The following is a 19,495-nucleotide window of genomic DNA, read 5'->3' on the forward strand; positions in this document are numbered from 1 at the left end:
TAGGCATTGAGGGAAAAAAAAATAGATGCCTAAGATGGAGTTCTTGTCATCAAAGAGTTCAGTCTGGTAAGGTTAACAGTCTGGTCAAGGAGACATCCGGATGAAAATATAATGAGGCAAATACAACCAGGAAACTGCCAGTCACAAGGCATTGTGCAAAAACTGATTAATTCCATGTTACCAAAAAGATGCCTGCACTTATATGTTTATCACAGCACTATTTACAATAGCAAAGTCATGGAATCAACCCAAGTGCCCATCAATGGTAAATTAGATAAACAAAATGTGATACATATATATCATGGAATACTAAACTAAACAGCCGTTAAAAAAATAATAAAATCTTGTCCTTTGCAACAACATGGATGCAGCTGAAGGCCGTTATCCTACGTGAATTAATGCAAAAATAGAAAGTCGAATGCTGCATTTCTCACTCTGAGTGGGAACTAAACAATGGGTACACATGGACATAAAGATAGAAACAATAGACACTCCCCAGTGTCCAAAAGGAGAGAGGGAAGGGGAAAAAAAGCAGCTATTTATTAGGCATTATGCTTACTCTTTGGGTAATGGGTTGACTAGATGCCCAAACACCACCATTACAGAATATGCCCGTGTAACAAACCTGCACATGTACCCCCTGAATCTATACTTTTTATAAAAAAATGATAACTATCAGAAAGCAGAAGCTAAAGGCAAGGACGGAAACTTCCCCTGGGACTAACAACTGAATTCTGTACTGACAAAGCAAGAGTTGACCAGTTGAACAATGTAAGAATGAACATTCTTACCAGAGATGAGAACATACAATGACCAGGTTGAGCAAAAACCAATTCAAAGATTTGGCCAAGAACCAGGTTACTATATGCAGTATAGTAACAATATGCAGTGTTTCTATCTTCGAAGACATTATTCTCTTGGCAATATGAGAGCATGTCTCATATTATTCTCAGTGATCAGACTCAACAGTGATCAGACTCAAACTTGATTACATGTATATGTAAGGGAAATAAAATAAGCTTCTTATATGCTCTATGGCATGAGTCTTCTTCTCTATGGTATTTGAAATATGTAGGATATTGATAAAAAGAACAGACATTTCTGAATGTATTTAGCGACATATCATCATAACAAGATTACCACAGTAATCATCATTTATCCAAAAATTTTTGAAGAATTTTTACAGCACTTACATATCAACTTTTCTATGTTCCCCATTCCTCCATTGAATGTGATTATCTTTTACAGACACAGTATGGTAAATATATTGTTGATTAAGGTGGTATATATGTTATTTTTATAAATTGGGGATTTTTTAGCCAAAGCTTTTGTTGTCATCTCACTTTGAATGAATTAACATCAAATATTCCTATTTTTACTAACTTGGAAATTAGGAACGTATAAAGAGATTTATGACAAACTCACCTGTGAATCTTGAAGAAAATGAATTTGCCACAAGCTACAGGAATTATTAGATGACTATGATTAGATGACAAAGGATAAAATAAATATGTTAAAAATAATAAATGTCATATATAATGAAATTTCATAATAAAACAAATGCTCTAATCATTAGTCTAAATTTTTAGAATTCATTAATAAATAAAAAAGATGTGTTTCACATTAATAAACAGCATGTAGACAGCTGTAAATCCAACACTCTGACAATTGTCACTAGCTAATGAAAGTGGGTTTATTATAAAGAGCTTAATTGTGGCAAGACTCATTCCTAAGAAACTCCTCATACTTAGGCTTCAGAGAAGTTTTAAATATGTGATACCAAAGGGGAAAAAATGCTATGAGTTGGAGATTCAATTACCTAATTACTATTAAATTTGCTGGAAAGAATTAGTACCACTCTTCTCTTATAATGATGAAGCTAAAATGGCAAAAGCTAGAAGTAATTCCAGGATTTTCATTATGTTATCTATTGAACAATCTCTGGTATATCTCTACTCATGAATTAATATCTTGCTCAAGAGTGCCTTCTCTCCTAGCAGGATGAATGTTACCTTAAGTCAAATGCTATGTTAAGTTGATATAAATTTGCAAAATCAGAGTTATAAAAAGAATATGTACTATTTTACCCAAATTATGCATCACCATTGAACAGTTCTAACACCTAATTTAGGGTAATTTGTTTTAATATTAGCATTATTTTGATAAAATTGCACACACCTTTTCTACATTATAATGTATGGAAATTCTATTTCTATAATATTTGTCTCTCTGGTTATAAAGTAGCTCCAGAGTGATGGTTAATATATTCATGCCAAGGTTTCTTTCATCATCTGTCTAAAGCGACATTGAAACTGAAGATTGTTTTTTAATTTGGCAGTCATTGAATATACTCATTTTATGCACAGCTCATGCAATATGATATAGCTGCTCACTTAGTGCCTCAGCCTACCAAGAAAATTATATAATTATATAAAATGCATTGCTGGTCCTTTCCTCTGAGCACTCAGAGAAGAGAGATATTTCAACTTTGACTTTGCACCACCAACAATGGTAAGATTGGCAGAGCTGATTTTTTTTAAGAACTGCCAACTATACCATTACAAATGCAAATCTTCATTAGAAAAAAATAGTAATACCTTTAGCAAACAGACGTACCAAAATAACTGTCAATTTGTTCAATTTGGTTAAAATAATCAGTGAAATATTAATAATTTACTAGTAGAGTAAAACAATTTTGGACGTCAAAGAAACTGAACAATATTCACAAGTCTGTAACTGAAACCACACAATATCATCATGTGGGACATACACTTGTAATATTGGTCATCAGTCTGTAAGTATTAAAATATAATATAACATGGAAAATTTACTCATATGTTTTAAATTAATGATGAGATTTGCAGGCTGATATGACTGCAAAAGTATGGTCTAGTAATTGTTTCCTAAATTCTTCACTTTTTTAAATTATACTTTAAGTTCTAGGATACATGTGCACAACGTGCAGCTTTGTTACATATGTACACATGTCCCACGTTGGTGTGCTACATCCATTAACTCATCGTTTACATTAGGTATATCTCCTAATGCTATCCCTCCCCATTCCCCCCACCCCACAACAGGCCCCGGGTGTGTGATGTTCTCCACCCTGTGTCCAAGTGTTCTCATTGTTCAATTCCCACGTATGAGTGAGAACGTGCGGTGTTTGGTTTTCTGTCCTTATGATAGTTTGCTCAGAATGATGGGCTTTTTTATCCAGGCAAACTTGACAAATAGTGTTCTGTTTGGTTTGGTTAGTTTGGTTTTACGTTTGGCCTCCTCATAAATTCCAGACCCTTCTGTCATCTAATTTAGATGCATTCTCTCTGGGCTCACATAGTTTTTCAGACATGACTCTCATAGTACATCCCCCATCCCCTCACAGTTGGGGTTTATTTACTTCTTTTTCCCCCACTAGGCTGTACCTTCCTTGAGAACAGGAATAAGCAAGTCTTTCTTGACTTTGCATCCCCAGGGCCTAGGACTGTGCCTGGAACACAGTATTTGCTCAATAAATATTTGATAAGTGAATAAAGCAACCAACTCAAGGGGAAATAAAGTTCAATATAATATGAATTAATATTAACAGCTTGCCCTTTTTCTTTATCTTTATCCTTTCCCTCCTCCTCTCACATTGCTCTCAGCCCCTCCTCTGCTCTTCTCCCTCCCCAAATTCTGTATATAATATTAATAACTATTACTTAAATGGTAAAAATAACATAACCAGTGTCTAGTACAGAGCCTGCAGTATAGCACATTCTCAACAAGTAATTTTTGAATAAAGGAAAGGAAGGAGCCACGAGGGGAGAAAGGAAGGATAATATTCAAAAACTCAGTAGAGATGCTATGTTGTAAGGCTTAATACAGTGTAAAGAAGGTTACTGCCTCACTCTTTCCTCCTTTGCCTTTGATGCAAATTTATTATCTGCGTATTGAGCTTTTCTCGATAGTTCATTTTGTCTAATTATAATTTTCTAAAGATTAAACATGATTTAAATGAAAGAGATAGAGTTCACATTGCAAAAGATCAACCCTGGTGATCTAGGTTGTAGCCCATTTCTCTGACCAAGAAATAAATATGCTCCTTGTCTATCCGACTCTCAGTTTGTAGAGAAATCAATCACACCAAATGATGTTCAAAACCCCAGGAGTGTAGGAAAAGTCAAACTCACACCCACCCATCCACTTCTGGTGGGGACAAAATAAACAGCATATGGAATCTGCATTATGGGTTCAGTTTAATTCAATCAATGTCTGAATATTTGTTTAATTCAATCAATGTCTGAATATTTGTTTCCTGGATGTTTGTTAAATATTTGCATGAGGGAATCGGGTTAATTAATGCATAAAAGTAGTCTGACTTCAGAGTGACTTTTGATATAAGTAGGAAAGAGAAAACTGGAAATGCTGGCTCTTTATGAAAGTCAATTTCTCTTCTGTGCTGACCAAATAACAGGAAAAATGCAAGATTTTGGGTGCAAGGGTTTTTTTTAATTGACAGCAGAAGATATAAGTGGCATTTTCTGTGGGTTGTTAAAATTAATTTGTCAACGCTAAGCTAGGAATTAATATATTTCTGTGATGGTTTTAGATGCACTTTTTAGTTTTATTTTTAATTGACAAATAATAATTGTGTATATTTATGGGGTATAAAATTATATTTTAATGCATGTGTACGTTGTAAAATTATTGAATCAGGGTAATTAGCATATCTATCACTGCAAATATTTATCTTGTTTGTGGTAAGAACATTTACTATCCTCTATTTTAGCTACTTTAAAATATACAGTACATTATTATTAACTATAGTCAGGCACTCTTTTTCAATCAATTTTTGCTGTTGAAGTTGTCATTGTTCTCATTAAAATGTTTATATAATTGTAAAGAAATAGAGATATAATATTGGCGACTTTGTTTTTACATACTTTTTAAGATAATTAAGTCCATACAAGCAAAATGCTTCATTTGAGAGGATTTAATTTATTAATGCTAAAACTCACCCAGTCCAGCAAAGTGTTCCAGCAAGTTTCCTCTATGAATTTGGTCACTTAAAGGGTGTTTTTAAGTTGTGACAATGGAGCAATATGTAAGATAGACAACGTATCTTTTATTTTTCCTATATGCAGGAACTTAGGAGTTTATTCAAACCATTACTCTCTCTAAAATTCTAGCTAATGCCCATCTAGGGTCACAGCCCACAGAATAGGTAGTTGCTTATTCCATAGGATTAGCCCAGGGCTGAGTAGGTCATCCCTGCCCCCTCCATAAAATATCTCCCTTGTCCTCATGTGCCATCATGCTTGAAATTCTCTCTTTAGAGATTCATTCATTTGGGTTAAACATTATCCTCTGATTAAAAAATGCAAATAAATGAAATAAAACTTTAAGCTACTAACCATAAAAATCATAAATCACAAGACTAGAAGCAACCCTTGAAATCATCTATTCCCACCTCTGTTCTACAGAGAATCTGTGCCTGATGATAACCCCAGTTAAGCTATTAAAAAATGTCAGGGAAGAAAGCAGGGTACAGATAGAGAAGGTAGAGAAGGCCATGAGTGTTGAAGGCAGGGCTTGTCTTAGTCACCATCGTGTGCAGAACTAACTATTTTACTTAGTTAATGCTACCATATATCTTGTCATCAAAAAGATGGATTTCGAAGACAAACAGAACCACTATCTTCTGGCGATGTAACTTAAGCAAGATTGTTTTCACCTTCTCAGCTTTAATTCCTTATTATAAATAAAAAATAAATAAAATATGCCCTTCATGGCTGTTTTAAAGAGAAAATAAAGTAAAATTTTGTGATGTGTTACTTTATTCTTTTACTTTTCTTTTTTAAAAAAGTTATCCTCAAATGCTTGTTAAAAAAAAAAAAAAAGAAAGAAAGAAAGAAAAAACATCTGGTGCCAGACTTTACCTGAGGGTAGCTTTCATCTAAAGTCAAGTCATTAAACAACCATGTCAGTGGCCACTCACCATAGCACTTCCAAGGGTGTTAATGTACTATTCAATTTTATATCAGCTTGGATTTTTAAAAAGAGCTAAACCCACATGATTACACAGAACTACTAGTACGTATGTTCCACAAGGGCAGGGACTTTAGTTTTGTTCATAACTATATACCCAACACCAGCACATAATGGGAGGACAAAAATAGTCATTGAATAAATGAAGGAATCCTTCTATTTCCCCACAAGATCGAGAGAGGCTTTGTAAGGAAAGAAAAGGAGATCATGACTACAAGTAAGTTTATTTTATGTAGATATGCAAAGGTTGTAATAATGAAGAAAAATAAGAGAAAAAGAAAAAGCAGCCGCCAATTTTTGTAGTGTACCTACTTGTGCCAAGTGCTTTTAATCCTCACAAAACTTTCTAAGATGATATATTTACCTACTCCCATTCTAAGATAAGGACACCCATGCACAGAGATAGTGACTTCTCTAAAAGATAATACCGTTTGTTGTAACTTTAAAAAAAAATTTTTTTTTGAGATGGAGTTTTGCTCTTGTCACCCAGGCTGGATTGCAATGGCACGATCTCAGCTCACCGCAACCTCCACCTCCTGGGTTCAAGTGATTCTCCTGCCTCAGCCTCCCAAGTAGCTGAGATTACAGGCACCCACCACCACACCCAGCTAATTTTTGTATTTTTAGTAGAGACGGGGTTTCACCATGTTGGCCAGGCTAGTCTCGAACTCCTGACTTTATGTGATCCGCCTGCCTGAGCCTCCCAAAATGTTGGGATTATAGGCATGATCCACCGTGCCCGGCGTGTTGTAACTAAAATTTAAACCTAGGATTGTTTGACTGAAAAGTCCATATACTTTTTACCATATCATGTGTCCTCAAAAATCTAAAATAGAAAAAAAAAAAAAAAAAACCTGACAAGCCTAAATGCAGAGTGGGAAAACAAGAATAGTAAAATAGTAGAAGACACTTCAACCAAAAAAGAACATATATTCTTCAGTTTTAAAAATCGACATAAGTCTAGCATATATTTCCAGATTTAGAAATACAATAGTGAAAACTCATACTATGTCTAAATTTCATTGGTTTTAACTTTCAAATTACAATATATTTAACAGGTTATTGATCTGTTCAATGAGTTCACACATATTGATGATCACAACAGAGAAAACCTTGACTAGCAAACTCAATGTTTTCTCTATTAAAATTTTCAGATGCCTTGGAGTATTCATCTCAATAGTTATAATTAATTTCAGTATCTTTTGCATTAATTCAGTGGCTGCAAATTCTGGTAAAGTACAACTGGTGATTCAGTAAATGAATAATTAGGTAAGATAGGAGACTAAACCAGAGGCTCTATATTGGCAGCCACTAGTGTAACGTGTGGTTGTGAGAGAAATGTTGGGGAAGTTCATCTAGGTTGCACTGAATGTGTCTGATCAGAGCTTTATCTCAACAGGTTGGAGAAAGTCACACTGTGCCCTGGGGAGAAATAAGCTAAACGGAACTGAATCAAAGTTTATTAGATTGATCAGACAGTATGCTAATAAGCAATCTACTTCCCACGTCACACTATCTAACTTAATTTAAATGGACATGGCTGACACCTGCAAATGAGTTTTAGACACTTGAAGTATAGACATAGAACCTATTTGGGCAAATCCAAATCAAACCAAACTAGGTTAAGCTGATGTGTAAGTCATGTTAATGTTATCTAGACCACATACACAGAACAAAACTCAATGTGATAAATGCAGGACAGTGTGATATATGTATCTTGTTAACAAAAAAAAAATTTAGTTATTTATAAGTCAATAAACGTTGTTGAACAATTATCACCAGGTCAAGTTGTAAAGGAAGATTGAACCAATGGAGAATTAAGCAAGACTGTTGAACATGAAAAATTGGAAATAATAAATGAGCACAATAAAATTGGGCAAGCCTGATCATAAAGTCTAACATCCCTTTCTAACCTAAAATTCTACTACCTCCAGGGTTACACTTACTTTGATCTTTGAAAGATAACTACTTATTATATATCCCTCTGCCTACAAAAAAACAACTTGCAAATATTGGCCAAAAAAAGTGAAAAAAGAGAAATTAATAAAAACTTATTTCTGATTTCATAATACAGCTAGGCTTCTGTGGCTAAATTGGAACATCATTCCCATTTTTGTGTGTACAAAAAGTGTTGTCTAAAAACGATGACCTTCCTCTGTTTTTGAAATAGCCTTATTGAGGTATATAATTTGTAGACCATAAATACAATTGTACAATTCTTTTTTTTTAGTAATGTACAACATTGTGCAATTATCACAATGATCAAGTTTTAGGACACTTCTATTACCCTAAAAAGAACCCTCATGCCCATTCACTGTGAAATCCTGCTCCCACTCTTAGCCCCAGGTAACCACTAATTTGCTTTCTGTCTCTATACATTTACCTTTACTGAAAAGTTTATTTAAACAAAGTCAAAGAAGATATAAAAGATGGTAGTCTTTTGTGTCTGGCTTCTTTCACTGGGCATAATGTTCTTGAGGTACATCCATACTGTAGCATGTGTCAGTAGTCTTCCCCTTTTGTGGCTGTATAGTATTCCATTGTATGAGAACACCACATTTTGTTTATCCGTTTATCACTTGATGGACATTTGAATGGTTTCCAGTTTGGGGTTCTTATGAATAATGTTGCTATGAGTATTTATGTATACAAGTCATGTGTACATATGTTTGCATTTCTCTGGGGTAGATATTAGGAGTAACATTTCTAGGACATAGAGTAAATTTAACTTTTTTAAAAACTACCAAATTGTTTTCCAAAGTGGCTGTACCACTTTTTATATTCCCACCAGTGATGTGTGACACCCTCATCAAAATTTGATATTGTCTTTTTAAGTACACCCACTTTAATGGGTAAATAGTGTGCTCTCATTGTGATTATAATTTGCATTTCCCTAATGAGTCATGATTTTGAGAATCTTTTCATTTGCTTATTAACTTTTGGATATCTTCCTTGGAGAAACATCTATTCAGATATTGTACCCATTTTTTATTTGGGTTGTCTGTCTTATCTTTGAATTGTAGGAGTTATTTATATATTCTGGATGCAAATGCTTTCTTAGATACATGCTTTCCAAATATTTTCTCCCAGTTATTGTCTTGTCTTTTCATTCTTTTAAAGGTGTCTTTTGAGGAGCTAAAATTTTCTTTTTATAAAGTCCAGTCTATCAATATTTTTTCTTTTATGGATCCTGCTCTTGGCATCACATCTAAGAAATGTCTGTCTAACCCAAGGTCGCACAAAGATTCTCTACTTTTTTGTCTTCTACAAGTTGTATTATGTTAGCTTGTACACTTACGTTTATGGTTTTTTGTTGTTGTTGTTGTTTTTTAGGTGGAGTCTCACTCTGTCAGTCAGGCTGGAGTGCAGTGGTGCCATCTCAACTCACTGCAGGCTCTGCTTCCCAGGTTCAAGCGATTCTCCTGCCTCAGCCTCTTGAGTAGTTGGGATTACAGGTGCACGCCACCACACCCATCTAATTTTTGTATTTTTAGCAAAGATGGGGTTTCACCATGTTGGTCAGGCTGGTCTCAAACTCCTGACCTCAGGTGATCTGCCTGCCTCGGCCTCCCAAAGTGCTTGGATTACAAGCGTGAGCCACCATGCCAGCCTATGATTCATTTTTATTTCATTGCGTATGTGAGTTAAGGGTTTATGCTTGCTTTGTACATATGGATATACCATTGTCCCAGTACAATTTGTTGAAAAGGCTATCCTTTCTCCCTTGAATTAGCTTGGCATTTTTGTTAAAAATCAACTGACTATAAATGTAAGGACTTCTAGACTATCCATGCTGCTCCATTGATATATATGTTTATCCTTTCACCAACACCATGCTGTCTTGATTACTGTTGCTTTAGAAAAAGTTTTAAAATTGGGTGCTCTAAGTCCTCCATCTTTCTATTTTTTCGAAATTGTTTTGGTTATCTCAAGTTCTTTGCAGCTCTATATAAATTTGGGGTATTCATCTTTCAATTTTTACAGAAAAAAAATTTCTGGGATTTTGACAGTGATTGTGTTATATCTATAAACCAATTTGAGGATGATGCCATCTTAACAATACTGAGTCTTACAATCCATTAAATGGTCTTTTTATTTATTTAAACATTCTTTGTTTTCTTTTAGCAAAATTTTACAGTTTTTTTTTTAATATGCCTTGCATCCCTTGGTTTATTTTTGAATGTTTTTACGCTATTGTGGATGGAACTGATTTCTTAATTTCATTTCTTAATTGTTTTCTAATATATAAAAACACAATTTTTTGTGTGTCCTGTGACCTTGCTGAACTTGTTTTTAAGTTCCAGGGCATGTTTTGGGGTTGTTTTGTTTTGTTTTAGTTTTTGTACATTTTTTAGGATTTTCTACATACTAGATCATGTTGCTTTTTGTTTTGTTCGGTTTTTCTTTTTAATAATTTGCCTGGACTCAATCTGGGTAATGTTTCTTCCTCCTGCAGTGTAGGAACTGGTGTCTCTGCTCAATTTTTTTAACCTGGTATCCCAGGGGTCACCCTGACTTCATAGCAGCCAACCAATACTTGAACTGAGAACGTGTTCAAACATCTTGAGCTAATAAAGTCTTCCACCCTTTGCTGATGGATCTGTGTGTGGGTTATAGAGCACTTTCTAAGGTTCTCCTGGCTTTTACTTTCAACAAAAATCTGGGTTATCGCTCAAGTGAACAGCCTCCCCATCAACCAGGGAGTGTGCAGAGCTTCTCTAGCCCCTGACTTGTCTCATTTCCAGGAACTCCTTATTAAATATTTGGCTTGTCAGCTGGTCTGTTTCTTGCCCTAAACAGGACTATAACATTAGCTTAGGAGAGCTGTGGGCTTTCTTCATTCATTTTCTTCCAAGTTTGTTATTTTTACTGACACCACCACTGGACTTAAATTTTTTACCCTCCTCTCCATATTAAGCCAGGCCTCTCTCACAGTGAAACTGACGTTTTCCACAGTTACTTCTGTCCTGGCTTTACGGCTGCAGCCAGGCTGAGGAAAGAGGGCCGCAGAAGGAAACAGTCCCAGGCAAGAACACCACAAACTCCCACTGTTTTTACCTAATATTCAGCAGTTTTTATGAATAAACATTTCTCAATTTGTTGTTTGCCTTTGGTTGATTTCTAGAGGTTATTTTTTACAATTTTGTCCAGCTTTACAGTCAGTTTTGAAGAGGACTTGCCAACCTCCTTCCCTCCACAATCAAGGAAAGTGCTGTCTCTACCTACCTCTCTTTTGTTCCTTCTGTGATGCTCCCTGCTTAATTTGGTTGAATCGTCTGAGCCCGTTTAGTGATTTTCAAACTTTTTTCTTCACTGTTTTTAGCCATTGATATTATGCCTATTTTTCCAGAATGCATTTTTTTCATTTTTATACTTGTGGTTTATTATGCATATTTTTCCTTTCTTTCAAGCTACTTAGCATTTGGAAATAATTTGCATCAGAATTTAACTTCGCATACAGGAATATAATGCACAGTTGTTTTCTTCTTTTAAAAAAAAGGTAAGGTACCCATGTTTAATCTTTATCAGAATTTTATATATGTTCTTGTCATTTTGAAAAATTATCTGTAACCATCTTATTAGAAAAAAAAATGGCAAACTCAAAGGAGCAATTGAAGGGATTTTAGTAAAAGGATCATTTATAAGGTTATATCATAGTGGTTCTTAACTGCAGGTGGTGTTTTTTCCACTCAGACGTGCAAAAGTTTGGAGACATTTTTGGTTGTCATGCTGGGAAGTTCCATTGACTTCTAGTGAGTAAGGGCAAAAGATGGCGCTAAACATTTTATACTACACAGCACAGCCCCCACCACAAAGAATTGTCTAACCAAAATATCAATAGTGCCAAGGTTGAGAAGCCATGATTTAAGGAAATCAACAAAAAATTATAAATCTCTTAGGGCAGGGATCCCCAGGGCAGGGCTCCCCAACCCCAGGTCCGAGGAGGACTGGTACCAGTCCATAGCCTGTTAGGAATCAGGCCGCACAGCAGAAGGGGTGCAGCGTGGGCAAGCTAGCATTACCACCTGAGCTCTGCCTCCTGTCAGATCAAATGGAACAGTTTCATCACAAAACCATCCCTACCCACTTCCCCTGGTCTGTGGAATAATTGTCTTCCACAAAACAAGTCCCTGGTGCCAAAAAGGCTGGGAATTGCTGCCTGAGGGAGTCACAAAGGGTGATTATTACCCTTAGGCCCAAAGGATCAAGGTGAGGGGACTGTTACCAGATCCCAGTTAGAGTCACAGTATGGAGAGGGGCCATAAGACAGGGCTGATGCAGCTTGTATAGGGCTTAAGTTTGTACAGTTTCGAGGATTCTCTTTAAGAAAAAGAATATAAAATTATAAATATGAAATTAGCCATGAAGATAAATATTTTAAAGTAAAAAATCACAAATGTTTAAAATCTGACAAATACCACAAACAAAACAAAATCCAGGAAAATGGCGTAATATTTTATTAACAGACATAGCTTTGGAATACTTTTTCCCTTACATTTTCACTTGTTGATTGCATATCCTGATTGCTTCTTTGGTTTTCTTTTGGTTTGGTTTGGTTTTTTGTTATTTTTGTTTTTGAGACAGGGTCTCCTTCTGTCACCCAGGCTGAAGTGCAGTGGCACGATCACAGCTCACTGCAGCCTCTACTTCCCTGAGCTCAGGCAATCTGCCCACCTCAGCCTCCCAAGTAGCTGGAACCACAGACACACACCACCATGCTGGGCTAGTTTTTGTATTTTTTGTAGCGACAGGGTTTTAACCATGTTGCCAAGGCTTGTCTTGAACTCCTGGCTCAAGTGATCCATCCATCTTTTTTTTGTTTGCTTGTTTGTTTTGAGACGTAGTCTCGCTTTGTTGCCAGGCTGGAGTGCTATGGCACGATCTCGGCTCCCTGGTTCAAGCGATTCTCCTGCCTCAGCCTTCCGAGTAGCTGGGATTACAGGCACGCACCACCACGCCCAGCTAATTTTTGTATTTTTAGTAGAGATGGGTTTCACCATGTTGGCCAGAATGGTCTTATCTCTTGACCTCATGATCCGCCCACCTCAGCCTCCCAAAGTGCTGGGATTACAGTCATGATCCATTGCACCGATCCGCGATTCATCCATCTCTTGCTAAGTCGCCCAGGTTGGAATGCAGCAGACCAATCATGACTCACTATAACCTCAAACATTATAAATTTAAATGTGTTTTTCGTCACTGATAGTTTAGAAAAGTTTTTTACAGCTTTACAATTTATATTGCTGATATCATACATTATTGTGTTGTTTTGTAGTCAAATTTAGGAAACCTTTCATCAAATTTTTTTCAAGTATCAGCTGTGAGATTACAGGGCATTTCAAGCTTTCTTGTGTAGTGACTAATGTTAAATACTCTGAATTGAACATTAGTCACTACACAAGAAAACCAGTTTGTTCTAACTGTCCTTGTTATATAGTATCTTATTGTAGGCTTTGTAGTATCTTCATCAATGTCAGTAATTCATGTCAAAGCACCAACAGATTTATATTTTTCTCCAATGAATCTGTATGATTCATTCCTGTTTGTTAATTTGATTATCAAACAATTAAAGAGCCTATTCATTCTTTTTATTCATAATTTATCTCTTCCTCTTAATGAAATACAGCTTTTGGTAGGATCTGAAATAAACTTTATTTCTCAATATCAGAATAGTTTATATTAATTTAATTACTCAAATTGTCTCTTTTGCTTTATATTTTATTAATTATTTAATACAAATTATCTCTCAGGTGTTTTGTTTTGTTTGAAACAGAGTCTTGCTCTGTCACGCAGGCAGGAGTGCAGAGGCACGATCTCAGCCCATTGCAGCTTCGACTTCCTGGGCTCAAGCAATCTGCCCACCTTAGCCTCCCAAGTAGCTAAGACTACAAGTGTGCTCCATGACACCTAGCTAATTTTTGTATTTTTAGTAGAGACAGGGTTTCACCATGTTGCCCAGGCTGGTCTCAAACTCCTGGGCTCAAGCAAACCACCCACCTCAGTCTCCCAAACTGTTAGGATGACAGGCATGAGCCACTGTGTCCAGCCTGTCAGTTTTCAAATAAACATATGGGGAGATAATAAAAGAAAGTATCCTTCATTTATGCCCTAATCAGGAGTCTCAATTTTCTCACATGTTTATTAAAATTTTCTAAAATGTCTTTTCAAATATACTTCTCAACTTCAGAATATTTTTTTCCTATTAACAAAAACATATGACCATGTGAACACATTGTTGGAACCTCTCTGTGGGCCTTGGATTGGCCTATACATGTGATGGGCTCTGACATGTAAATCATTCATTTCATGGAAATTCTCATCTAAATGCTGTCACTCCAAAATCTTGGTCCAGATAGGAGAAGTTGGGGAAATAAATACCTGAACCTCTCTCTATTGCTGCTGCCTTCTATTGGCCAAACCCAACCAGAATTCAGAGGGTAAGGAAGATTTAACGATGCAGTTTGTCTAAGGCAGCCTCCTGGGTCATAGAGCAGGGCCAAGGATTAAAGACCAGGTCTGGAGGGGTGAACAGAGAATAAGAAAAGCAGTTAATTGTCTTTGAATAATTACTGTCTTCTAAAACTTCTATTTTGCAGCATTTATGCCTTATTTCGGCTTTCTGTGCTTGTGTTCATAGAGAAGAAAAGCAAAATAAAGAATATGATTGGCACTTACTCACAGAAATCACTTCCTCAAGAAGCACCTGCTAGCCTAAGTATGCCTGTGAATACTGTAAAATCTTGGTTCAGCAAAGCATATTCATCCCCTAATACATTCACATATCATAATCATTTTGAAAGCTTCAACACATGTCTTCTAATGGTGTCACTCTATATAATGAGATATGCAAATTAGAATGTTATAGAGAGTCTTAATTGCATTATATCATTCAGAGTTGTAAATGTTCAGCTAGTTAAAGCCCAGGTAGGGCAATCAGAAGAAGAAAAGAAAAAAAGAAATATTCTTTTGGCTGTTTGACCCAAAAATGAAATAGACTTACATTGCTAATGGGCATATTAATATGCTTCTCAGACATCTATTGTAACAGTGGGTTAACAGGCATGGCCTCAAGAGATGTATCAGAATTTCCTTATAAATGCTATATGAACCCTGGCTTCAGTGTTTTGGGGCCCCCAGGCACTATTTCATATATTGTTTTAAAGCTTATTATAAACCCAAAGGAATTAAAAAGAAAAACTTAAATCAAATATGGGTTGTCAGGTAGAGTACGGTAAGGTATAAGCATATCTGCTACAAAGAAAATGCGTTCCTTCATATACTTTACATGTAACTAAATTATTTCTAAAATGTGATTTTTCCACAATTCTAAATTCTGATGTGATTTGGGAAGATATGAAATTGATCTTGGGAACCTTTCTCCATGTGAAAATAGGTGGATTCTTTCAGGTATTACCAACTTCTAAGCAAGCAAGGAATCTCTAACAGATTGTCATACAAGACCACAGTCACATGTCAATCCATTTTTATATCTATATCTCTGCTGTGCACTACTCTATGTCTGCAAGATCAGATTCTAAGAGCAGCAGACTATTGAAATAAATAATATCCCAGATAGCTCTGTTCTTCATTTAAAAACTACTGTCATCCTCTCCAATAACTACTCCCATTTCACTCCAGCATCAAACCCTGATCACAACCACCACTATTACTATGCCTATTACTAAGAAGCCACTGTGCTGGGGCCGTGTTCTTTCAGAGTTGCCTTTTTCTTGCTGACTTACTGTAGTCTTTTGGATGCTCTCTGTCTGGAATAACTTGTTTTCAGTCCCACACATGTCTATTCAGTCATGTTGGAATTAGTGAAATTTCCCCTAAGATAATACAACTGTATAATTTGATACTTGAAAAAAGCATGCATTTGTTCTCTTACCTAATGAGCAGTAACACTTGGTTGTTTCACCATTATTTCACATTGAATGCATTCAAAATGATCTGATTGGCTTTCCAAGACAAGACAACTGAATTGAGTTCTATATTTCTGTCAATAGCATTATTTTCACATTTGTCAAATCCCTTAATTTGTTATATTTGTTCTTTTTTACTTCTTATTCACGCTCCATAGCAAATTAATCCATAGGTTACATTGGAGTTTCTCTCTAAATGTTTCTCACATTCCATTCCCTTCCCTGTCATTCCCTATCAAGACCAACATTCGCCATTTCATGCCTAGTTTATTGCATGAGATTCATAAATCACTTCCATTCAATCTATTCTACAAATTGCTTCCTAATTAGTATTCCAAAAATACAATTTTTTTTGCCACTCCTCTGCTGAAATTCTTTCGTGGATGTCCAATAACTAAAAACAATAGTTCAGACTCCTCAGTTTAGAACATGTTTCACTTTATCAAAATCTATCCCATGTCAGAATTCTCTCATTCCCCCAACTGCCCCAGGATTGGCATGGGCAATCTGCACCAGAGGCAAGTCAGAATACAACAAATGATGCACTCAAATTCAGAGAGGCAGGAATCAAAGCCAAAGACACAAAAATTTAGAGTTTAAACCAGTGGGGAGACACCTACAAGTGGATCAGAATCAAGGAGCAGTTCCTAAGAATGAAAGACCTTATTGATTTACATGATCAAAGCCAAGGAAGATGGCCCTAATCCAACCTTCAAATCTTCACTTTCATATACTACCCAATATAAGGTTTCCACTGACGGCAGCAGTGGTTCTCAGACTACGTACAATACTTGTTAAAACAGATTTCTTGTTAAAACTACCTATCTACAATACTTGTGTCTCTGAACTACCTACAATACTTGTTAAAACATGTTTTTTGTTAAAACTCCCAGAGTTTCTCATCCAATAGGTGTGGGGTCAGAAAATTTGCATTTCATTTCCAAACAAGTTCCTAGGTAAGGCTGATGAAGCTAGTCTGGGGACCATACTAGCTTCAGTGTGAGAATCTGTGCCCTAGGTAAACACATTCTCTGCTCTCTCTTAAATGTAAAGACCCATTCTGAACTCCTACAAACTGGCTAGGATGGCCACTCCACTTCAACCAATATACAGCCTACTCAGACTACAATCTTACATGTAACTTTCTTTTCTTCTGGTGCTTACATCTTTATTGTCTGTGTCTCTAGCACTGTTTTGTTTTGTTTTGCATTTTAAGAGACACAGAGAGAGAGTTATTGAAAGTACACATGGTAAACTTGGATCCTAATCTTGCCTCCTTGGACCCTTATCCTGTCTCCAATGGTGTGATTTTAACCAAATAATTTAAGCTCTCAAGGTCTCTTTTCTCATTTGTGAAATAAGGATAATAATATAACTTTATTTTGTGCAAAGATACCAAAATTTTGTTAGTTTTTCCACCTCTACTAGTTACTTTCCAGTTATATAGTCTTGGTATTATGACTACCATTTAGAGCTTTTCCCTGCCTTCCCAATTCTGGAGGTCAACATGGCCACAAAACATTTGTTTTATGGGACCTTAGAAACTCTAGTTATAAAATTTCCAAGGTAAAAATGCTCTTGTGATTGTTAAATGTAACCCCTTCATTTGAACTCATTGTCAGAAATAATAAATTTGGTACATGATATATCAGACTCAATGCACTTTTTCGATCCCACCTTCTCAGGTAAAAGCTTTTATTGAGGTGAAAATGTTGTTGACATGGTGTGAATTGGTGTAGTTAGTGGAGAAGGGGGTAATTTGGCTAAGAAAATCAGAGAAACACCACACAGGAATTCTTATTTAAAAATATAAATTCTATCATTATTTAGCCCATTATTATATCTTTGCTTCTCTTAGTCTTAAAAGTCAGTGGCCCTGGCAATCTATTGCTCAGTAGGAAACTACTTAACAATCATCTTATTATGCTTGTGATTCTGTGCATCAGGAAATCTGGGCAGGGCACAGCAGGAATGGTTCATCTCTGTTCCATGATGTCTAGGATCTTACCTGGGATGGCTCAAATGGGTGTATTATAGATGGCTGGGATAATTCAATTGGGACTGCATGTCTGGGGCCTCATATTCTTAATGTGGCATCTGCTGGGGCTGAAATGTTTACAATGAGTTTCTTCACTCACATGCCTGGCATTTGTGCTGGGGTCACTGAATCAACTGGGGGCTGGTCTACATCTATCTCTCTCCACATATCTTTCTGCATGACTAGCTTAGGCTTCCTTCCAACATGGCTGTCCAGGGTTAACTTCAAACATTTCTGAGCAGCAACAATTCATCTCTTCTTCACTTATGATGCAAAGTTCTCACATGCTCCTATAAACACATGCTTTTCTTTAGTACATGTTTTATTTTATGTTATGCCTCTCACTTCTTAACATCATATTAAACCCTACTTATATGGTCTGAATGTTTGCATACCCCTAAAATTCACATATTAAAACTTACTCCCCAATGCAATTGTATTAAGAAGTGGGGCCTTTAGGAGGTGATTAGGTTATGAATGGGATTTGTGCCCTTATACAAGAGAGTTGAGAAAGCTTGTTTGCCCCTTCTGCTGTGTGAGGACACAGCAAGATAGTGTTATCTATGAAGCAAGAGAGCACGCCCTCACCAAATATTGACCTTGATCCTGGAATTTCCTGCCTCCAGAACTGTAAGCAATAAATCCCTATCGTTTATGAATTACCCAGCCTAAGGTATTATGTTCTAACAGACTAAGACACATACTTTCCATTGAATCCTAAAACCAGCTCCGACAAATACCACTGTAATATCATAGTAAATATTTGATCAAAATTAGGCAGCACATCTACTATAAGTAATCACAGTACTTTCAGAGGCTCACACCTGTAATCCCAGCACTTTCAAAGGCTGAGGTGGGAGGATCACCTGAGCTGGGAGTTGGAGGCCAGTCTGGGCAACAAAGGAAGACCTTATCTCTTCAAAAAATAAAAAATAAAATTTTAAAAAATAAGACAGGCATAGTGGCACACATCTGTAGTCTCAGCTACTCAGGAGGCTGAGGTGGGAGGATGACTTGAGCCTGGGAGGTCAAGGCTATAGGGAAATGAGATCATGCCACTGCACTCTAGCCTGAGTGACAGAGCAAGATCCTGCTTTTTTAATTAATTAATTTAAAAAAACAAACAAACTAAAAAAGGGAGCAATAGCTCGGGTGCCTAACTACCAAGTGTCAGTGTCAAATCCTGGCTTCAACACTTGTTAGCTGTGTGATTTGGGGCAAATTACTTAATCTCACAGTGCTTTAGTTTCCCCACCTCTAAAATGACGAATATAAACACACCCTCTTTACAGGACTGTTTTGATGATTAAATGAGTAAATGCACATAAAGGATACATCGTAAGCACTCCATCAGTGATAGTTGTAAATAATTATTCATTGATTAATAACTGGCCTGTTCTCAAAAGGTTTAAACAAGCCAACTGAATAATAAGACATTATACATGTAAACTAATTTCATACTTATGATGTTATCTTTCTAGGAATAGTAAACAAAGCAAGTATC

This window comes from Pongo pygmaeus, chromosome 11 (assembly GCF_028885625.2).
Source record: "Pongo pygmaeus isolate AG05252 chromosome 11, NHGRI_mPonPyg2-v2.0_pri, whole genome shotgun sequence".
Lineage (NCBI taxonomy): Eukaryota > Metazoa > Chordata > Mammalia > Primates > Hominidae > Pongo > Pongo pygmaeus.